This window comes from Moschus berezovskii, chromosome 1, assembly GCF_049115385.1.
Source record: "Moschus berezovskii isolate FMDL1 chromosome 1, NW_MosBer_1.0, whole genome shotgun sequence".
Lineage (NCBI taxonomy): Eukaryota > Metazoa > Chordata > Mammalia > Artiodactyla > Moschidae > Moschus > Moschus berezovskii.
In genome coordinates, this window is record NC_142460.1 from 109970404 (window position 1) to 109994700 (window position 24297).

Below are 24297 nucleotides of genomic sequence, written 5' to 3' on the forward strand. Positions count from 1 at the left end.
TAGAACTGTTCTGTATCCTGATTGTAGTTATGGTTACAGGAATCTGTACATGTTTTTAAAATCATAGAACCACATACCAAAAGAAAAAGATCAATTTCACAACATGATAATTAAAAAAAAATGCTTTTAAAGCCCCAAAATCAAACTAGTACAGAAAGCAAGACATTTTCCATTGTTTAAAATATCTATTAGGTATTAGCATAAATAAACAAAAGCAATGTTAAATGGAAAAAAGGAATGGAAAATTAGAATTTTAGATTTTTAGATTAACACATTAATCCAGAGTCAGAAAATATACTCATGGCAGATTGTATTTTCAAGAATGGCTGCAACAATAAGTGTCAACCTACATGCTCTTCTAGAACCTTGCTACTCCTCCATCAAGAGGTTTATGTCCCTATATACAATGGATATTACTCAGCCATAAAAAGAACAAAATGACATTTGCAACAACATGGACGCAAGCATAGATTATCATATTAAATGAAGTAAGTCAGAAAGAGAAAGACAAACGCCATATGATATCACTTATAAGTAGAATTTAAAATATGGCACAAATGAATCTATCTACAAAACAGAAACTGACTCATAGACATAGAGTACAGACTTGTGGTTGCCAAGGGGAGGTGGGGAGAGGAGTAGACTGGGAGTTTGGGGTTGGTAGATGCAAATTATTACATTTATACTGGATAAACAACAAAGTCCTAATGTATAGCCCAGGGAACTATATTCAATATCTTGTGATAAACCAGGATGAAAAAGGATATAAAAAAGAATGTGTATATGTAAATAACTGAGTCACTTTGTGGTAAAGCAGAGATTGGCACAAAATCGTAAATCAACTATACTTCAACAAAAATTTGTTTTTCTTAAAAAGAGATCTGGAGAAGGAAATGGCAACCCACTCCAGTGTTCTTGCCTGGAGGATCCCAGGGATGGGGGAGCCTGGTGGGCTGCCGTCTATGGGGTCGCACAGAATCGGACATGACTGAAGAGACTTAGCAGCAGCAGCAGAGTTTTGTAAGGTACCTCCTCCTGCATTTTAAATTCCCGTAGTTCGCAAAACCAGCCATTGTAGGGTGTTTGTTGGTTTTTTTTTTGTCAATAAATGCTAGATTGTCAACATGAAATATAATGATTCTTCATCATTGTGGTCAGTTTTCTCCAATTTGATATCCACAGTCACCTTGGTGAAAACTAAGATTTTATTTTTTACACTTAAATAATTATGCTGTTTTTGGTGTGTCATCGTATGAGTTCCTGTTTCTCTAGAGATTTTAACAGACCTTGACTTACTGTATATGTCAAAATAAAAATATTTAAATAAAAAAAAAAGAGATCTATGCCCCTATGACTTGAATTTGTGACTATTTAGACCAAGAGAGAATGCTGAAAGCTACAGTATGTGCTTCCCAAAGTTAAGTCATAAAAATGCTATGCATTTCCTTGTTCTCTTAGAAGACTTGCTCTTGGAACCCAGCCACTGTAGTGTAAGGAATTCCAAGTAGCCGATGGAAAGGCCTAACTTTAGAGGAACAAAGACCCTGGTTGATCTTCCAACCAACAGCCAGCCCAATAGTGCCAGCCATATCACATAGCCATCTTGAACGTACAGTCAAACTAACTGACACTGTCCAGAACAGAGCAGAGAGTGTCAGCAGAGTCCTGCCCAAGTAGGCTTTTGTGAGCAACATAAACAATTGGTGTTGTGCTAATCCACTAAGTTTGGAGAAGGCTGGTCACACAGCATGCATGCATGAGTGCTGTCACTTCAGTTGTGTCCAACTCTTTGCGACCCCATAGATTGTAGCCCACAAGGCTCCTCTGTCCATGGGATTCTCCAGGTAAGAATAGTGGAGTGTGTTGCCATGCCCGTCTCCAGGGGATCTTTTGGACCCAGGGATCAAACTCACACCTCTAATCTCCTGCATTGGCAGGCGGGTTCTTTAACCACTAGTACCACCTGGGATGTCCCCCACTAGTGCCACCTGGGAAGCCCCCTAATATAATGCTTTTTCTCACTTATAAGCCAGTCGATCAGAGTGCCTTCCTGGGGTGTGGTACAGGTCCCCCCCTCATTCAAAAGCAGAACCTTCTTATGAAACCATTTGTAAGCCAAAATGGTCTAAAGTGAAGAAGTAATTATGTTAGGACCAATCTTGCTAATGGAAGCACAAAATAAACCAAGATAAGGCCCAGATGTTCACAGACACAGTTCAAAGCTATGGAGGCTGGATGCCGAGATGCTGAGTGTATTTCTTGGGAAAGGAGCTGGGTGGTGCCGCGCTCCCTGCTGCTCCGGGTGTGCACTGCCTCTGCCAGGGCTGTTGCAAAACAAATGCTGAATGCTATTTTCGCCTTTTGCCTTTTTTTCCCCCTAAAAGTCCTTCTTGGATTTCTCTCAGTTAGTAAAAAAACAGATTCTAATATAGGTCTTTCATAAATGCAAAGTGGTATTAACTGTTGAAAAGGTTGGGGGATACCTGTATTGAGAAGAATTTGGGGGATGGTAATGAAGCTTAGAGGGAAAGAGTCCTTTTCTGATTAGTGAAGTTATACATTGGGCACAGTACTGAGTGATGGCATCACTGCTATTTGCCAATCCTGTTAAGATCCAGCACTCCCATTTTGTATACTGAAGAAGACAGAATGCAGGCAGGTTATGATCTGCTCACACAGATATTTAGTACAAGAGCCAAAGCTCTAAATCAGATCTTCTGATGTGTAGTTTAGTATTCTTTCCACTTTGCCTGTCCATTTTCAATAACAGATTCCAGAGACATGAACCATAGGACCTAGTGCAGCAAATATATGCTTGGGTGATTATGTTTCCCCTCCTATGCCTGAGACAGACATCATTAATCAAGTATAGTGACTAAGGTCACTGATGTGCATATAAACAACAGGCCCAAATTGCCATTAGAGAACCTGAGAAGAAAGATGCAAGAGCTTTAACTTATTTGTATTAGGAGAACAGATCAGAAGAACACAGTAAAGGCAGGCTCAAAATATAAACTATAAAAAGAGCTAATATCAAAATGCAATGTGTGTGAGCAAGAGGGCAGGGTCTAGACATGACTGCCCAGGATTAAGGATGTCTGAGACAACACATAAACTCACTTCTTAGAGTCTACTAAGGATTTGCTTCTTACATCCTTAAGGAACTCTGCTGCAAATCCTATTAAACAATTTCCATTAACATTTTTGAACTATTTAGTTGTAGTTAGAAGAAAACCTGTTACTTTCGTTCTATAAAGTATATGCCATGTATAGAACTTGGTGTCATCCTGAATAAAATAGATTGGAAGGTATACAACACATACAACAGTCCTGTACAGTTTGACTGTTGTGTTCTTCAAATTGTACTTGGTATTGTCTGACAGCAAAGTATGCTCAGAAAAAAAAACAAAAAACTAGACTATTTCTAAAAGGCAGGGGAACCAAAGATCAAATTGCCAACATCCGCTGGATCATCCGCTGGAACTCAAGAGAGTTCCAGAAAATCATCTATTTCTGCTTTATTGACTATGCTAAAGACTTTGACTGTGTGGATCACAATGAACTGTGGAAAATTCTGAAAGAGATGGGAATACCAGACTACCTAACCTGCCTCTTGAGAAACCTACGTGTCGGTCAGGAAGTAACAGTTAGAACTGGACATGGAACAACAGACTGGTTCCAAATAGGAAAAGGAGTACGTCAAGGCTGTATACTGTCACCCTGTTTATTTAACTTATATGCAGAGCACATCATGAGAAACGCTGGGCTGGAAGAAGCACAAGCTGGAATCAAGATTGCTGGGAGAAATATCAATAACCTCAGACATGCGGATGACACCACCCTTATGGCACAAAGTAAAGAAGAACTAAAGAGCCTTGTGATGAAAGTGAAAGAGGAGAGTGAAAAAGTTGGCTTAAAGCTCAACATTCAGAAAACAAAGATCATGGCATCTGGTCTCATCACTTCATGGGAAACAGTGGCTGACTTTATTTTTCTGGGCTCCAAAATCACTGCAGATGCTGATTGCAGCCATGAAATTAAAAGACACTTACTCATTGGAAGGAAAGTTATGACCAACCTAGAAAGCATATTAAAAAGCAGAGACATTACTTTGTCAGCAAAGGTCTGTCTAGTAAAGGATATGGTTTTTCCCATGGTCATGTATAGATGTGAGAGTTGGATTATAAAGAAAGCTGAGCACCAAAGAATTGATGCTTTTGAACTGTGGTGTTGGAGAAGACTCTTGAGAGTCCCTTGGACTGCAAGGAGATCCAACTAGTCCATCCTAAAGGAAATCAGTCCTGAGTGTTCATTGGAAGGACAGATGTTGAAGCTAAAACTCCAGGACTTTGGCCACCTGATGGGAAGAGCTGACTCATTTGAAAAGACCCTGATGCTGGGAAAGATTGAAGGCACGAGGAAAAGGGGATGACAGAGGATGAGATGGTTGGATGACATCACAGACTCAATGGACACGAGTTTGAGTAAGCTCCAGGAGCTGGTGATGGACAGGGAGGCCTGGCGTGCTGCGGTTCATGGGTTTGCTAACAGTTGGACACTACTGAGCGACTGAACTGAACTGAACTGAGGGTATGATTTAAAAGCCGAGGTTATGAACCTATGCACTGTGGATTCTACCATAGCTTGCTGAGAATGGGTTTCAGATTCATCCAATATAGAACCAACAGCAGAGCTTCTCTGAACTTGGTTATAAGCGAGCAAAACACCCTGCAGAAGCAACAACTGATCACTCTTCTTTCTATGATTCTGAGTAGGGGCCTGAGGGAGGTAGGTATGAAGGTTGAGAAAAGAAGTAGCCAGGTGTCTTTATTTATTCATTTGTTCACTGCCTTCTTAGAATCCACAAGGTATTCTGTTAAATATCACAAAGAACACAAGGATGAAACAGACAGGAACTTTGTCTTCCAAGGTTCTCCAGGGGAGACCCCCCCCCATCCTCTTTTAATAGAATAGGATTTGCCAACATGGGCTCAATGAGTTAGAAATCTAAACACCAGCCAGTGGCATCCAAACACAAGAACATTGGATTTAATTATTAGAAGCAGGCAGGATACATCATTACACAATTGTCTACACAAATCCACAGACTTGAAGAACATTAATAATACCTACCTTTCTTTCTCTCTCTCTTCCTTCTCTCTCTCTCCTCCTTCTTTCTTTCCTTCTCTCTCTTTCTATATGGATTATATTATCATGTGAAAGATTACTAATTGCTGATCAGTTAGATGTATCACTGTGTTTTTAGGGAATTATTCCTGCTAATGAAAGTCTTTTTATCATCTCCACTTTCAGATTTGTCCTTTAAGAAGTAAGTGTTCTTTTCAGAGAAATGTGCAGCAGATGTGGCAAAACAGAAATATAATATTCTTGGAAGTGAACTAGTTTGGATAATAATTAAACTTTCCTTTTTTGTACTTGGACTTTATTCTTTCATAATTTCTTGGTCCACATCAAATTTTCAAGGTTGAAGTGATCATTTTGTGTAACTTATTCATAAATCTTCAAATAATGTGCAGTAACATTCTTGTAACTTTTTTTTTTCAGGTTTTTGTGTTTAGGAGCTGTTGATTTATATTTCCCCTAATCTTTCCTGGAAGAGAATAACTCAATATTTTCCACTGGGTTTTCCTAAATATCAGTAACTTGTTTTTCAACTGATAATCTTAACCCAACGACCTCTTAAAGATCTATAATATCCGTTAAGTGCCAGTGCACAAACAGGGGACAGAAAAGAATCTGGAAGAAAGTGGGCATTGGAGTCGATCCAATCTGGATTCCATATAAAGTCTTTGACACTGTGTAATGAGAATTAAGTGCAATGTAAGAAAGCAGGGAGCCTGGTACATAATAGGAGTTCCTTAAATAATAATTTCCCTTTGCTTCGTCTTAAACATGACAATGATAATGCTCAGGATTTAATTAATAAAACATTAAAAATTATGGCTGCAAACTATTCCGGTCCCAATCAACTTTTCAGACACATATATGTAGAAGATTTGGCATGTCTCCTTTTTCTTAATGGAAACAAGCACCCCACATTAAGGAAACCAAAAATCTGGTGGTGGGGGGGAACCACCTATAATTTCATCGTCCTAGCACCACAGCTGTTTCCATTTTTGTCATGGTCTGGCTTTTCTACAAAACGGTCACATCTTCTCCACTGCTGCAGTCAGGGTGTGCTCATCATGAAGGTACTAAAAAATTTATTTCAGGTGATGGTGGGGAGCTGCTGAAGAAGAAGTCAAAGGCTGCGGAGGTGTTAAAGTTCTCTCATGATATTGTTCGAACACTTCTTCAGAGAAACTCCATAAAGAACTCCTCTGCAGTTTTCGCTACCCAGGGCTGTTTCTTTAAATTGTTTGACGTCAGAGAAGGAATGCTATAGCAACAGTCTGTCAAACTGGAATTAACTCAGAATAAAGATGGGGGTGGGGGGGAGAGGAAAATTGCTCCCGGGCGGTACTGACTTCAGAGGAAGCAAACTGGGTAGATACATTCATTTTATGACATTTTAAACATAAAACAGCCCTGGAAATCTGGAAAAAGTCGGTTGCATGTGATGTTTAACTCATGCAGAGATGAGCGAATTGACAGGGTTATCTGGAAGGCCCGGTTTCATCAGCGCCAGGAGTAACAATAACTTCCAAGCGTTGATCATTTATTCAGAGGCAGGCTCTGTGCAAACGTTACCTCATTAAAAAATTTCGCACCTTCATGAGGTAGGTACACTAGCCCTACTTTGCCCACGATGAAACACTTCATGAGACGGCACACGGTCACACAACTAGCGACGATAGAGCTGGGATCCCAAGGCAATTTTGGAAGACTCGGGGCTTCAGTTCACAGAATGTGAAACCTAAATGGGACCTTGAGGTCTCCTAAGTCAGCCCCTCTATCCAGCCAACGAGGCCTGCGCGGTGGCAGGAAGGAAACCGGCCACACCACTTGGGCGCTCCTCAGAAGTGTGCTCCGGAGTCCAGGCGCCGCACCAAGAAAACGAAACTGCCCGGGGAATTAATGTTTTTCTTCTCCTTCTAGCAGGAAACGAGAGAAAAAATAGGAAGCAAAGCTGCGCGCCGCGCCAGCAGCTTTCGCCCCCCCAGCCCCGGACGCGCAAGCTCCAGGATCTGCGCGCGCCCGCGGCGCGTCCCCGCCGAGCCCGCGCGCCTCGTGCCTCGTGCCTTGCGCCTCGAGCCACGTCCCCGCCCCGGCCCCGCGCGCCGCGGAGTTGGCTGCTGGGCGGTGCGGGCCTGGGTGTGGTCGGCGGATCTTCGCTGCGCTGGTCTCCGCGGTGCACTGCGCTCTGCACGCTGGCTTCGCGCGCCGGGGGCTGCCGAGCGCCCAGCCGACCTCCGCACCCCGAGCCCGCGCGGGCCCCGGCTCCCTCCAGGTAGGCGGCGGGCGCGCGAGCTGCGGCTCGTCGGTGCGCCCCGCGGGGGCAGGAGGCGCCGCGGTTCCGCCCCGGCGGAACCCGGCCCGGGAGGCGGCGCGGGGCCGCCCGGGCGGAACCCGGCGCGGGGTCGGCGAGGTCCCTCCAGACTCGAAGGCTGGGGGCTCCGGGAGGCGGCCCTCGCCTGGGAGGGACGGGGAGGGTGCGCCTCGATGGCACTCCGCTGGGGTGCGGGGACCGCCGCTCGGCCGCCGCTTCGGGCACTTCCTGGGCGGCTCGGACCGCTGGCTCTGGGCAGCGAGCGAGGGGGCGGTCAGTGGTCCTTGGCCTCCAGACCCCTAGTTCCTCTCCGCGCCCGGAGGCCCCTCCGTGGTGCTGGAACGCGAGCTCTTGTTTGTCCCGAGAATAGCGGTTCTTCAGGGCTGCCCAGAAGGGTTATTGGGTGGTGAGCGCTGGGAGAGAGAAAAGTTCTCTACCGAGTGATAAAAATGAGTCCAGTGGTTTCATGTTAGATTTATTTTGAAAAGGATGTGATGCTCAATATTTGGTGGATATATGGTGGAGGTGAAGATTAAGGATTTTGAATACTTGTAAGTTCAGTACATGATAAAATGTTTTTTTCCTTTTCTCTCCGTAGTCTTTTTCTGCTTCGAAACACAAATGATTACCTTGTAGTTTTATTGCTATTTGGTAGAGGAAGATAGAATTTCCCAAAGTTTAAGAACAGACTTTCATTTGTTTATGGAAGCAGTGCTTTGTTATTTTGCGTCTCTCTCTCCCTTTTTTCCCCACTCCTTCCTTTTTTCTTAGTAAAGGATATGGATGCGTCTTTCTCCCTCCACAAGCAAAATAGCTCTGTCTGTGGATTAGCACCCTACTGGAAAGTTTTCTTAAGACATTCGGCATTGCATTGTTGATGCATTCTAATCATCTTAGTATTGCAAACTGAGATTGTGACCTTTAAGCGCATCTTCTAGAACAGAATTAGACCACGCACCGATTATTTAAGATGAAAGAAAAGTCATTACTAGTCGTCAAGGAAAACGACCGTCTGTAGGATAAAATTGTATGCTTTGAGTCTCATTGCCATTGCACATATTAAGACTCTTATGGGGACTTTGGGGTTATTACTGATTCTAGGCTCTGAAAGTTTATTGTATTTTTCAATATTTAGTTAAAGATCATTTAAGACTTTCCCTGTTACATTTTGGTTTGTAGATTAATTTGAAAGTAAAATAGAAACTTAAAATATCACTTTATTCAGTGTCCTTAATTCTGTGTGTATACGAATTTATAAAATTATAAGATTGGGTAATATTGCTTGTAATACATTTATGTTCATTTCTTTGTGAGCTGTAGGCATTCCTAAGTTTATTCTGAGTTGTTAGCAGTTAACTTGCAGAATAGTTTCTATTATTACTTTCTCCAGCTTTATTGAGATATAATTGATACAATTAACATATAACATTGTGTAAGTTTAAGGTGTACAAAATGATCATTTGATATATAAGTTGCAAAATGATTATGGAAGTATGGAAGTTAAGGTTAGTTAATACATCCATCACCTCCTATAATTAGGTCTGTGTGTGTGTGTGTGTGTGTGTATGTAGGATATTTAAGATCTGTTCTACAGCAACTTTCAAGTACGCAATGAAAGTGAAGTGAAAGTGTTAGTTGCCCAGTTGTGTCTGACTGTTTGCCTCCGCATGGACTGTAGCCCACCAGGCTCCTCTGTCCATGGGATTTTCCAGTCAGGAATGCTGGAGTGGGTTGTCATTTCCTTCTCCAGAGGATCTTCCTGATCCAGGGATTGAACCTGGGTCTCCCCCTTTGCAGGCAGATTGTTTACCATCTGAACCACACTGTAGTCACCATGTTGTACATTAAATCCCCAGAAGGTATACATCTTATAACTAGAGGTTTTTAACATTTGATCAACATCTCCCTAGAATGGTTTCTTTTAAATCATTGGCACTTTAGTATGTCAGCATATATTTTTACACTTTTAAAAATAGATTCTGGGACATCCTGAAAATTGAGAATTGGAATTACATGGACATTTTTTTTTCTCTTACCAAATACCACCTGCGTATGTGCATGATCAGTTGTGTCCAACTCTTTGTGACCCCATGGACTAAGTAGCCCACCAGGCTCCTTGTCCTTGGAATTTTCCTGGCAAGAATGCTGGAGTGGATTGCCGTGACCTCCTCCAGGGCATCTTCCTGACCCAGGAATTGAACCCAAGTCTCCTATGTTTCCTGCACTGCAGGCGAATTCTTCACCCGTATCTCCTGCATTGGCAGGTGGATTTGTTATTATTGAGCCACCAGGGAAGCCCAACGTTAGTAGGTAGCGTTAGCTTAATTATCCTTCTAAATAATAACCCTATTTTTATGTGAGTTCTCTAGAGCCATAGACATTAGTAATTTGGAAGGTTACAAACAGGATGGCAGTCTATTTTGGAGTATGGGAATCCTTCAGTGTCCCTCGAATTAAACCAGAAGGAATTTTGATGGTTATTTCCTTCTGTAGTTATCCTATCCCTTCTACATCTTCAATTTCAGCTTCTGTGGAATCATTTACATTATGATGCAAACATTCTGTTATGTCTTCCATCTTAAAATTCTTTCTTGATCCAGTATTTTGTCCCATTTCTCTGTTCCACATGGAGAAAACATAATATTTTGATATAGCAAAAGTAAATAGAGAAGAGATAACCAGAAACTAGTTACCTACAGGGAATGGGTAGGAACAGAGTAAAAGGGATGGTGGAAAGAGTGGCTATGCTCTGATTATACCTTTTTTGTGTAGTTACGAGTTTTGAAAACTTTTTAATATTTTATATGTTTTTAAAAATGAAATTGACAAGGTTGGGAGGGAAAAAAAACTTCCAAAATTGAATACAGACAGCAGCAGATGAACTGACTGTACTTTAATAACAAATTCTCAGAATAGAAAAAAAATGCAAGTAAACTTTTAACACAGAATTTGATTATATACCTTTAACCTAAGGTAAAAGGACTTAGAAAAATAAAAACAAGAAATCTTGAACCAGGTGTAATAGACTGTTATGTAGTGTGGAACTGTTCTGTGTGTATTTCAGTACTGAGCAAGTGAGTAAATTCCTTGCTGTGTTGGGAACTAGGATTTTCACTGTAGAAGAAGGGAAATAAAAATAGGAAATAGAAGAAGGCAGTGAAGACCTCGGCAGTGTTGGATGGGAATTAGAGTTATCCATATGAACTTGTGATTAAAATATCCTTTCATACAGACATGCATATAATTCATAACTCTGTGTAATGAAAGGGCTAGAACTAATGACTGGAGAAGGCAATGGCAAGCCACTTCAGTACTCTTGCCTGGAAAATTCCATGGATGGAGGAGCCTGGTGGGCTGCAGTCCATGGGGTAGCTAGGGGTCGGACACGACTGAGCGACTTCACTTTCACACATTGGAGAAGGAAATGGCAACCCACTCCATTGTTCTTGCCTGGAGAATCCCAGGGATGGGGGAGCCTGGTGGGCTTCCGTCTACGGGGTCACACAGAGTCGGACACGACTGAAGTGACTTAGCAGCAGCAGAACTAATGACACCCTAGTAGCAGTGAGCGCAGGTAGTTTGACCAAATCTAAATGGAAAATTCCAGGGCTCAGTTCAGTTCAGTCACTCAGTGTGTCCGACTCTGGGAGTCCATGGACTGCAGCACGCCACGCCTCCTTGTCCATCACCAACTCCTGGAGTTTACCCAAACTCATGTCCATTGAGTCGGTGATACCATCCAACCATCTCCTCTGTCATCCCCTTCTCCTCCTGCCCTCAATCTTTCCCAGCATCAGGGTCTTTTCAAATGAGTCAGCTCTTCGCATCAGGTGCCAAAGGATTGGAGTTTCAGCTTCAGCATCAGTCCTTCAAATGAATATTCAGGACTGATGTCCTTTAGGATGGACTGGTTGGATCTCCTTGCAGTCCAGGGGACTCTCAAGAGTCTTCTCCAACACTGCAGTTCAAAAGCATCAACTCTTCAGGGCTCAGCTTTCTTTATAGTCCAGCTCTCACATACATGCATGACTACTGGAAAAACCATAGCCTTGACTAGACAGACCTTTGTTGGTAAAGTAATGTCTCTACTTTTTATTATACTGTGTAGGTTGGTCATAGCTTTTCTTGCAAGGAGCAAGCGTCTTTTAATTTCATGGCTGCAGTCACCATCTGCAGTGATTTTGGAGCCCAAAAAAATAAAGTCTCTCACTGTTTCCATTGTTTCCCCATCTATTTGCCTTGAGTGATGGGATTGGATGCCATGATCTTGGTTTTCTGAATGCTAAGTTTTAAGCCAACTTTTTCACTTTCCTCTTTCACTTTCATCAAGAGGCTCTTTAGTTCTTCTTCGCTTTCTTCCATAAGGGTGGTGTCATCTGCATATCTGAGGTAATTGATACTTCTCCTGGCAATCTTGATTCTAGCTTGTGCTTCATCCAGCCTGGCATTTTGCATGAAGCTGAAGCTCCAATACTTTGGCTACCTGAAGTGAAGAGCTACTCATTTGAAAACACCCTGATGCTGGGAAAGATTGAGGGCAGGAGGAGAAGGGGATGACAGAGGATGAGATGGTTGGATGGTATCACTGACTCAATAAACATGGGTTTGGGTGGACTCCAGGAGTTGGTGATGGACAGGGAGACCTGGCGTGCTGTGATTCATGGGGTCGCAAAGAGTCGGACACGAGCAACTGAACTGAACTCTGAATGTAAGTTAAATAAGCAGGGTGACAATATACAGCCTTGACGTACTCCTTTCCCGATTTGGAACCAGTCCGTTGTTCCATGTCCAGTTCTAACTGTTGCTTCTTGACGTACATACAGATTTCTCAAGAGGCAGGTCAGGTGGTCTGGTACTCCCATCTTTTGAAGAATTTTCTATGGTTTGTTGTGATCCACACTGTCAAAGGCTTTGGCATAGTCAATAAAGCATAAGTAGATGTTTTTCTGGAACTCTCTTGCTTTTTCGATGATCCAGCGGATGTTGGCAATTTGATCTCTGGTTCCTCTGCCTTTTCTAAATCCAGGTTGAACATCTGAAAGTTCACGCTTCACATACTGTTGAAGCCTGGCTTGGAGAATTTTGAGCATTACTTTGCTAGTGTGTGAGATGAATGCAATTGTGAGGTAGTTTGAGCATTCTTTGGCATTGCCTTTCTTTGGGATTGGAATGAAAACAGACCTTTTCCAGTCCTGTGGTCACTGCTGAGGTTTCCAAATTTGCTGGCATATTGAGTGTAGCAGTTTCACAGCATCATCTTTTAGGAATTTAAATAGCTCAACTGGAATTCCATCACCTCAACTAGCTTTGTTTGTAGTGATGCTGCCTAAGGCCCACTTGACTTTGCATTCCAGGATGTCTGGTTCAAGGTGAGTGATCACACCATCATAGTTATCTGGGTCATGAACATCTTTCTTGTATAGTTCTTCTGTGTATTCTTGCCATCTCATCTTCTGCTTTTGTCAGGTCCATACCATTTCTGTCCTTTATCGAGCCCATCTTTTCATGAAATGTTCCCTTGGTACCTCTAATTTTCTTGAAGAGATCTGTAGTCTTTCCCATTCTTTTGTTTTCCTCTATTTCTTTGCACTGATCACTGAGTAAGGCCTTCTTATCTCTTCTTGCTATTCTTTGGAACTCTGCATTCAAATAGGTATATCTTTCATTTTCTCCTTTGCCTTTTGTGTCTTTTCTTTCTCAGCTATTTGTAAGGCCTCCTCAGGCAACCATTTTGCCTTTTTGCATTTCTTATTCTTGGGGATGGTCTTGATCACTGCCTCCTGTACAGTGTCACGGACCTCCATCCATAGTTCTTCAGGCACTCTTGTCTATCAGATCTAAGCCCTTGAATCTATTTGTCACTTCCACAGTATAACCTTAAGGGATTTGATTTAGGTCATACCTGAATGGTCTAGTGGTTTTCCCTACATTCTTCAATTTAAGTCTGAATTTTGCACAAAGGAGTTCATGATCTGAACAGTCAGCTCCCGGTCTTGTTTTTGCTGACTGTATAGAGCTTCTCCATCTTTGGCTGCAAAGAATATAATCAATCTGATTTCGGTGTTGACCATCTGGTGATGTCCATGTGTAGAGTCTTCTCGTTTTGTTGGAAGAGGGTGTTTGCTATGACCATTACGTTGGGAAAACTCTGTTAGCCTTTGACCTGATTCGTTTTGTACTCCAAGGCCAAATTTGCCTGTTACTCCAGGTAACTCTTGACTTCCTACTTTTGCATTCCAGTCCCCTGTAATGAAAAGAACATCTTTTTTGGGTGGTAGTTCTAAATAGTCTTGTAAGTCTTCATAGAACTGTTCAACTTAGCTTCTTCAGCATTACTTGTTGGGACATAGACTTGGATTACTGTGATATTGAATGGTTTGCCTTGGAAATGAACAAAGATCATTCTGTCATTTTTGAGATTGCATCGAAGTCCTGAATTTCGGACTCTTTTCTTGACCATGATGGCAACTCCATTTCTTCTGAGGGATTCTTACTCACAGTAGTAGATATAATGGTCATCTGAGTTAAATTCACCCATTCCAGTCCATTTTAGTTCACTGATTTCTATAATGTCGATGTTCACTCTTGCCATGTCCTGTTTGACCACTTCCAGTTTGCCTTGATTCATGGACCTAACATTCCAGGTTCCTATGCAATATTGCTCTTTGCAGCATCAGACTTTGCTTCCAGTTCCAGGGCTGGAGAAGGGAAAATACAAGATAAGGATGGAACACAAAGTAAGGAAGTGTTTTTTAAAAAAATGGGGGCATGTCAAATCTGAGAGAATTGGGACTTCAAAATGAATAATAGCAGTAATGGATTATAACTGATTGAATATAGTCAGAATCCACAAGTCCGTAATAAATAAGAAAAAGGGAAAAACTCTTCCTGGTAGATAACCAATAAAAACTGTAGACGGGACAGTAGTTAGAAAATCACTAGGTTGCAACCATTATGGTAATACTGAGTCAGGCAGATGTTACTAATGGAGGAAGTTGGATAGAGGATAGGATATTACTACAGTTTCCAGTGGTCTCTCTTGAGATTAATGACCAAGGGGAATACAGTAACTTCACAGTGGAGAAGTCTGTCAGACATCACCTCAACCAAGTGATCAAAATTAATATCACCAGTAGTGGGAAAAGCATGTTCTTCTTGACCCATTTAAACTAGGGAATGTCATTACTTTCTTGTGGTATTTATAAAATGCATAACCAAAATCTAATCACAAGGAATCAGTCGAGGGACCTTAATTGAGGATTGTTCTACTAAGTAACTGGCTTGTACTCTTCCAACACGCTAATGTGAAAGACAAAGAAAGGCAAAGGAACAATTTCAGATTAAAGGAAAAAGACCTGCAAATTAAGTTCAGAACAGAATCCTGGATTGGATCTTGAATTGGAAAATCCACTCTAAGAACATTATTGGATTGTTGGCAAAATTTGCATATGTATTGAATATTAAATAATAGGATATCAGTGTTAAATTTCCTGAAGTTACAGGGCTTCTCAGGGGGTGCTAGTGGTATGGACCCTGACTGCCAGTGCAGGATACGTAAGTGACGTGGGTTCGATCCCTGGGTTGGGACGATCCCCCGCAGGAGGGCATGGCGATCCACTCTAGTATCCTTGCCTGGAAGAATCCCATGGACAGAGGAGCCTGGCGGGCCACAGTCCATAGGGTCGCGAAGAGTCAGACACAACTGAAGTGACTTAGCACAGCGCAGCACTGTCGTTACATAGGAAAATACCCTTGTTCTTGGAACGATACACAGTGAATTATTTAGGAGTAAAGGGTCAAAATACCTTCAGTTTACTCTCAAATGAATAAGAAATAATGATTATTACGTATAAAGAGAGCAATAAAGCAAAGGTGGCAGATGTTAACAGTTGATAAATCTAGGTAAATGGAATAAGAGTGTTCACTGTGGTAAGTGGTGGTTTAGTAGTGAAGTCGTGTCTGACTGTTTCTGATGCCATGGGCTATAATCCGCTAGTCTCCTCTGTCCATGGGATTCTCCAAACAAGAATACTAGAGTGGGTTGTCATTTCCTCCTTCAAAGGATCTTCCCGATCCAGGGATTGAACCTGAGTCTCCTGCATTGCAGACGGATTGTTTACAGAGTGAGCCACCAACATTTTTCAGCTTTAAGTTTGAAATTTCAAAAACAGGCAAGTTAAAACTTTGAAAATGAATAAAGCTACTTTGTGTTCAAAAATTTTTCAAAGATTCCATTTCGCCTGTGTCTGCTTCTCAACTCCCCACTTCCCTTTTTCTTCTGAACCTACTCCAGAGACTTTATCTTTCTTATGCCCCAGAACCATTCTTCTCAATGTCATCAGGGATGGCAGTCTTGCCAAATTGGATCTCTCAACCACATCTGACAACTCCTTCCTTATGGAAACATTCTTTCCCTTGACTTCTGGGACACTAATTCTGATCTTCATCTGGCCTCACTGGCTATGGCTTGTAATTCCTTTCCAGCTCAGTTAATGGTATCACCGTCCACCCAGATGCTCAAGTTTAAAACTCCTAAGAGTAATCCTGATTCACTCATCCTATATTTATTCCTCCATTGGCAAGTATTATGGGCTCTATCCTAAAGAAAATCAACCCCGAACATTCATTGGAAGGACTGATGTGGAAACTCCAATACACTGGCCACCTGATGCAAAAAGCTGACTCGTTAGAAAAGACCCTGATGCTGGAAAAGATTGAAGGCAGGAGGAGAAGGGGACGACAGAGATGGCATTGGATGGTTGGATGGCGTCACTGACTCAATGGACATGAGTTTGAGCAAACTCCGGGAGATAGTGAAGGACAGGAGAGCCTGGCGTGCTGCAGTTCATGGGGTCGCAGAGTCAGACATAACTTAGTGGCTGAACAATGGACTCTAACTTAAAAATTATTCCAAATTTGTCTTATTTTTTAATCATTTCCACTACCACTACCCTTGTGTCAAACCACCATCTTTCCTGGCCCAGACAGCTGTAGTAGCACCTAACTGGTCTTTCAGCTTCCAGTCTGTGTGTCTCCTGGCAACCAGCATGAACTTTAAAAGGTATGAGTCAAATCAGATTCTGTCTCCCAGTTATCAAAACCCATTAATGTTAGATAAAATGTGAAGTTTTTATTATGGTCTAGAGGCTCGTGTATCACATAGTTGCCTCCTGCCCACCTCTTTGTAGTTTCTGCTTTGTTCACTCCCCTCCAGTCTTCACCCCTGACTCCTATTGATTCAGCTTGCCAGGTTAGTTTCTACCTCAGGGCCTTTGCATTTTACTGTTTCTTGTGCTTGGAGTGCTCTTCCCCTTTTAAGGCATGGCTCATTCATTCATTTCATTGAGGTCTTTAATTTAGATTAAATTATTTAAAAATACCCGTCCTAGTCATCCTGTAACTTCTTTTTCCCCCCTGCACAGTGCTTTACTTGAAATTGTTATTTATTCACATGCTTTATTATCCTCTCCTAGACATAAGTAGAATAAAGCTCCATGACCACAGGAAACTTCGTTTTGTTTATGGCTGAATCCTTGGAGCCTGGAATGTGCCCTGCATGTGGTTGGAACCCAGATATTTGTTGAATGCATGAATAAATACATTAATATTGCCAACTTTCTGACTGTATTTTATTTAACGCTTTTGCAATTGAAGAAGACTGTCTCAAACAACATCAGTGCTCTTTAAAGTTTTTTGGTGGCACCGCTCAAGATTCTTTGGAAGCGAATAAGTTATCAGCTGTATATTTCACGACTTCATCTCTCTTTTGTCTGCCCTCTGGTGGAGGGAATACTCATAAGCAAGAGATGAGTAGAACAGGTCAGGTCAGGTCAGTTCAGTTCAGTAGGAAGAAGTAAAAGTGGACCAGCCTTGATTACAAGCTGGGCAATTAATTTTTAAACTACAAAGATTTGAAAATTTTAATTTTAAGTAAGCCTCAAACTTAACCATAATAATATTGGAAAGAATGAAAAGAAAATAGGCAGTAGTTAAAGAAACATCCGGGGAAGGCAATGGCAAGCCACTCCAGTACTCTTGCCTAGAAAATCCCATGGATGGAGGAGCCTGGTAGGCTGCAGTCCGTGGGGTCGCTAGGGGTCGGACACGACTGAGCGACTTTACTTTCACTTTTCCCTTTCACACATTGGAGAAGGAAATGGCAACCCACTCCAGTGTTCTTGCCTGGAGAATCCCAGGGATGGGGGAGCCTGGTGGGCTTCCGTCTATGGGGTCACACAGAGTCAGACACGACTGAAGTGACTCAGCAGCAGCAGCAAAGAAACATCTGGCTTAGGATGAAAAATGAAACTAGTTCCAAAATGGTTTGATTTACTTAAAATAATTTCTGCTTAAATATAGTTCCTCTCTTAAAATTTTCTTAAAATTTTTAACATCTTTAGTTCAAAGACATCTTTTTCTCAACTGTGCTAATAATTTCAGCTAACCTTTGTAAACTTTTCCAGTTGTCAATAAACATGTGCTAGAGGAAAAGCCAGTATTCAAATCCGAACAGCCTGGTTAGAGGCAGCACTTTAGCTACTGTGCTTTGCTGCAGCCATCCTACAAATGTCCTGTGAATGGTGCAGGTGCCAAAGACTTCCTTTGGTGTAATAGTTACGAACAAAAAAATGCTTGGTAAGTTCACAGCTTGTGTTCCTCAGTACTGTTCTCCTGGTTTGCGTTATGGGGAGCCTCCTCTAGAATTGCTGAGAATTTTATCTTACTTAATTTGATTTGAAGTAGAAATCACATTAAGAGTTCAACACTTGGGTACTGTTGGCTTCCTAAACTAATATGAAGTTTCTCTGAATGTCCACAGTTAATATTTAAGGCAGTATACAGCTTAAAACTTTTCCCCAGTTTTGCCTTTGGCTGGCCAGTTGATTTATGTTTATAATTTTGAGTTATATGAACAGTTGGATAATGACTGTCTTTAAACATTCATTCTTTTTCTTTTTTTCTTTAATATTTGTTGCTGCGCAGGCTTTTCTCTGGTTTGCAGTGATGGGGGGCTACTCTCCAGTTGTGGTGTGCAGGCTTCTCACTGCTTCTCTTGTGGAGCATGGGCTCCAGGGCAAAAGGGCATCAGTAGTTGCAGCTCCTGGGCTGTAGAACAGAACAGAGGCTCAGTAGTGATGCACGGGCTTAGTTGCTTCTCAGAATGTGGGATTTTCCTGGACCAGGGATGGAACCTGTGTCTCCTGCATTGGCAGGTGGGTTCTTTACCACTGAGCTACGAGGAAAACCCTAAACATTGATTCTTACTCTTCAAAAATACCATGTTTTTAGAAGTTTTACTCTTTCTTCTTCATCTAACTTGTAATACATTTTTAGCTATTTAGAGAAATAGAATCTGTACCATAAAGTGCATACACTACTTTGGGAGGGACAAAGATGAGGACAGTGGTCCCCATGTCCAAAGAGCTAATAACCTCTGGGCTCTCCCATAGGAATTTTTGGTGTTTTTTGTTATGATGACTTTTACCAATGGCTTGACTCAGTTTTTTTCCCTTTCGGTTTTTGTGAGTTCCCCACCTAAACACCTTTACCCAGGAACTGTTTAAAATACAAAAATTGGGTGTTAATTCCTTGGTTTGTGAAATTGAAAACCCAGTAATGCAACTAAAGCTGAATGAGGCTTTATTTGTCCAACTGGCATGTGACATAGATTATACATTGTATTTAGGATAATTAACATGGCTTATGGCGACCAGTTTTTATAAGAAAATGATTTTGAAACATTTTTTACTTTCTTGGCTTCTTTAAATTAAAATTATGTATTTAAATGGAAAAATGGTAGACAGCTGATTACTTAAGGAAGTTGAAATTTGTCAACAGGGGATCTTCATTTTGTGCACTGCTTATTACTAAATGGGCCTGTAGGGAAGCTGTTAGGAGGGGAAAAAACTTTTTTTTCTTTTTTAAAAAATTTTTTATTTTTTAATTGAAGGATAATTGCTTTACATACGGGAATAAATTTTTTGAAAAATGTAGTCTCCTTGTCATTTGGTGTAAAAAAGCAAAAGCAGTTGGTATTTTAAAAGTTTTAAACTTAGAGATATTTGATTTCATGGTTATGTGTTAACCTTTACCTATGGGAATTAAACTTCATCAACAAAGGATTTCATTATTTTTATTAATAATTAATGTGCCACAAGGGAAGATTTGGGAATAACTTTAAAAACACACACTCAAAGACTCCTCTATGCCTTAAAATACAAGAAAGGAGAGAAATGTTTGTATGTAAATTCCCCCCATGGTATAACTAATCTTTTCAAGAAGGAGCATCTTTATATATTTCCAGGGATGATAGGCAGCTTATGATGAGATGGTGAAGCATTAGGAACAATGTGTGTTTCCTTAATGCTGCTGAAGAGCAGTATTGGTGTGTGCGACGGTAGGTGTGGCAGGATGAAGACGTCCATAGGACAACAGAGAAGCAGAGTAAGTCTGAGTGTGGCTACAGTGTAAATGTAACTGAGAGAAGAATATAGCGTTCAAGGCACTTGGTGGAGATAAACCCTCTATTGACTGATGGATTTTGAAGACATTTTGTTGTTTAGTCACCAAGTCGTGTTGGACTCTGCTACAACCCTATAGATTGTAACCTGCCAGGCTCCTCTGCCCATGGGATTTTCCCAGGCAAGAATACTGAAGTGGGTTGCCATGTCCTTCTCCAAGGGATCTTCCCAACCCAGGGATTGAACCTGTGTCTCCTGTCTCAGCAGGCAGATTCTTTAGCACTGAACCACAAAAAGCCTTTGAGGACATTACTTGGGATGAGGAACTGGGAATGGAGTGGAGTTCCAAATAAGCTAGTGTAGGTTATTAATTAGCTGTTGATCTAAACCCAGGACAGCAATCATATGACATTTTGGTGAAGTATGATCCTGAAGTAGCACTGGTAACCAATATCATATAAGTATACTTGCCGTTTTTTTTGTTTGACCATGCTGTGTGGTTTGTAGGATCTTAGTTCTCCGACCAGGGATCAAACATGTGCCCCCTGCAGTGGAAGCGTGCGGAGTCGTAACCAATGGACCTCCAGGGAAGTCCCACGCTTGCTTCTTAATCAGTAAAACTTCAGTGTTTTATCTCATGGGTAGGCATGCATCCATGCTCAGTCACTTCAGCCATGTCCAACTCTTTGCAACCCAGTGGACTGTAGCCCACCAGGCTCCTCTGTCCATGGGATTATCCAGGCAAGAATACTGGAGTGGGTTGACATGCTCTCCTCCAGAGGATCTTCCAAACCCAGGAATTGAACCAGCATCTCCTGTAGTACAGGCAGATTCTTTACCGCTGTGCCACTGGGGAATGAAATCTCCACTGAGAGAAAGATACGGAGTGCTATACTCATATTTCTACCTCTTACTGGAAACTTTTAAGATATTTTATGTTTATAACTCCGAACATGTGGAATTGTAGCTACCTGTCTATGAATATGTTAATTAAACAAGTCACATTTTGTGCTCTCCAGCCAACTCAGCAAATGAGCTAGATCATGATGGATGTGTTAGGCACTCATAAAAATTTGTTGGATGAAATTCTGATCAGTTGTCATATTTTCATCCCTAGTGGTAAGATTAATTAAAATTTCTTTTATATATAACCAAGAGTAATATGTAACCAAATCTGGTACGTTAAAGGTCTTTTTCTGGTAAAACAAAAGCACATGATGTGACTTTAAAGGGTGTAAGACTTTGTGAGTTAGTGATACAGAGATGAACCATGCGTGGTCCTGTTCAGAAAACCCAAGAAGTGATAACACTTGAGTGAAGTTATATGAGAAAAGACAGGCTGACAAGGTTATGATCTGTAATTTACATAATCATAATTGATTTTCCTAATGTTTGGTTCACAGAGCCTTAAAAACTATAAAACTAGAGGAGTCTCAACTTAGAGAAAATAGTTTGAGGACTAAATAAGAGGAGATCCCCTACTAGTTTACATCACTGACAGTGAATTTTCAGAACTAGTTACTTTAAGAGGTTGTTTGTTGTTTAGTCACTAAGACTAAAGCGTGTCCGACTCTTTCCAACCCCACAGACTGTTGACCACCAGGCTCCTCTGTCCATGGGATTTCCCAGGCAAGAATACTGGAGTCAGTGCCATTTTTTTCTCCAGGGATCTTCCTGACCCAGGGATTGAACCCTGCACTGGCAGATGGATTCTTTACATCTGAGCCACCAGGGAAGTCCAGTACAGCTAAAAATATAAACATACTGAAAATGGTTTCAGAATGTATTGCATTAAGTTTCAGGGAAATCCTTAGTGTGTTGAGTCTAGTCACATTCTCATGAAACATTTGGTTTTGGTGACATAATGCTCTAATTATGTGCCTTGTGGCACTTAACATCCTAATGTAATTATTCTTAACTCTGTTTTGAGAAGATGAATTTTTCTGATTTGGGTTACTATGTCTGGTCCAGGGTAGATGTTTAATAGCATGTTTGTTGAGTGGAAGAATAAATCACATAATGGTTTGAATTGACAATAGTTGGAATAGTCTCATTTATTATGTACTTAGGACTATAGATAAGAATATAAAAAGCAGGAAGAAAATTCTTTTTTTGAAAGTCTTCCCAAAAAGTTAACTGGAAAAAAGCTATACCTATTCATTTAAAACTTCCATTGTGTCTTTATATATGTATGTGGAAATTTAAAAAGGATACCCTGAAAGAATAGAAACATCCACTCTATATTTATTAATATAACATGTACTGTGCATCTGGTTTTCAAGTAATACCCTATATTACAGTAATTTTAATTTTTGTTAGTTTTGCCTCAAGACTTCTTCCCTTTCTTTTCTATTTCTTTGATTAAGGTTAATTTTTTAATTAAAATTTTAATACTTTAATTTAAAAATTAAACTTAAGGAACTTAGGGTTAAATCCTCAGCTTTTAAAGACAACAAATAGGCTAAGACATTGCATATATCACACACATTTAATTTATAACACGGATGTAAAAAATATGTAGGAATGAAACAGAAAAACCCGTTTGCTTGTAATTCCATGAATTTCTATTCCTTTTAAACATTTTTATGCATGACATTTTATGGGGTCGTGGAATTTACCATTTCAGTTTAGGTTTCTGCAATGATGATGTAGCCAATTCAATGATAGAGCCGCAAATTGTGATCCAAAGTGTTTAGCCCAAGTGAATCTATTTGTGAAACTTGGATAAGGAACTTGGTTTCTTGCTCCAGGCAGGAATACTGGAGTGGATAGCCATTTCCTTCTCCAGGGGATTTTCCTGACCCAGGGATTGAACCCTGGTCTCCCGCATTGTGGGCAGATTCTTTACCGTCTGAACCGCGGGAAAGGGAAGTCGCTCAGTCGTGTCCGGCTCTTAGCGACCCCATGAACTGCAGCCTACCAGGCTCTGCTGTACATGGGATTTCCCAGGCAAGAGTACTGGAATGGGGTGCCATTGCCTTCTCCTAAAGCCCCATTAAAAAGAGGTAATGGCTGCCACCAAAAAAGAGAAAATCAAGATTTTGCCTGATGGATAGTTTCCCTTGAGGAAAAGGAAGATAACACCTGAAATAGATCAAGGAATTGTTAATGATTTCTTTGTAAAAAATATTTTAAGTTGAGAGTATTGAAATAGGAATTTTATAGAGAAACTTCTTTTTTGTTTCCCTTCTATTGCCTCTTTTCTCAGTCTCAAGTTCCCCTTCAGAAAAACAAAAATTAAAACATTTTCATGTTTCTTTTTTTTTTAATTTTTATTTTTATTGGAAGCTAATTATTTTACAATATTATATTGGTTGGTTTTGCCATACGTTGACATGAATCTGTCCCGGGTGTACATGAGTTCCCCCTCCTGAATCCCCCTCCCACCTCCCTCCTCCCCTTATCCTCCCTCAAATATGGGAAATAGTTTTGCTCTATTTTAAAACCAATCGGAAGGGGAATGTTTTCTTTGTTTATGTATTCCATCTATTATCTTTATTTTTTTTTAAGTTTTTAGATGTTTTGCTTAACCAGCAAGATAATATAAATGTCATATAGTGTTTTTAGGAACTTCTTCAGTCATGAACGCACATCCTTGAACTTTCCTCCAATCCAGTGGTTTTATTTTATTTTTTTTTTTATTGGAGGCTAATTATTTTACAATATTATATTGGTTGGTTTTGCCATACATTGACATGTGGTTTTAGACAAGAGTTTAGACCTGTGGTTCTCGGATTCCAAGAGGCATCAGAATCACCTGAAGTGCTTGTTAAACACTGGTTGCTGGGCTCCACCCTCAGAGTCTCTGGTTCTTCGGGCCTAGCAGAGGGCCCGCAAGTTTGCATTTCTGGCAAGTTCCTCAGTGATGCTGACGCTGCTGATCCTCACCTTTTGAGAACCAGTGATTAGGCTATTGGGTTAAATCAGTGGCTGTCAACCGTGTTTCTTTCCTTACACACCTCATGGATAAAACATTAATTAAAATCTGAAATGCCCCAATCTAGTAGTGACAGTATTGGAGTGGGATGGGCAAGGTACTGTTGGAGAGGCAGGTATCGAGATCTTCAGGAGATGGGTGTAGTTAGAGGTAGCCCTTTAAAGGACTGAATGCTTTCTCTCCTATCCTTTGAATTTCTTTCCCTCCTCCATGCCTGGTCTGTAAGTAAGAGTGTAGACGGGGTAGGAGTAGTGTAGGTCCTCTCCCAGCAAACCTCCAGCCTCTGGAGAGAGTGAGGAAGCAGTGATGCTTTTCAAGGCATTGAGGAGGCAAAGAAGAGGTGACCTTGCAGGAGAATTGAGATGCTGAGGCCTTGATCAGAATTCTTTTTATTTTCCTTTTTTTTTTTAAGTGTTATTATAAGGCAATGGCAAGCCACTCCAGTACTA

General features: G+C 41.0%; 1 protein-coding gene across 1 annotated transcript in view; it reads left to right on the forward strand.

Annotated features, from left to right (window-relative positions):
- The first annotated feature begins 7086 nt into the window (after positions 1-7086).
- Positions 7087-24297, forward strand: part of GNB4 (G protein subunit beta 4) — a 71687-nt gene continuing 54476 nt past the window's right edge. The window contains exon 1 of the mRNA XM_088838923.1: positions 7087-7411. The gene's annotated coding sequence lies outside the window, so the exon portion shown is untranslated. The remainder of the gene's footprint in view (positions 7412-24297) is intronic.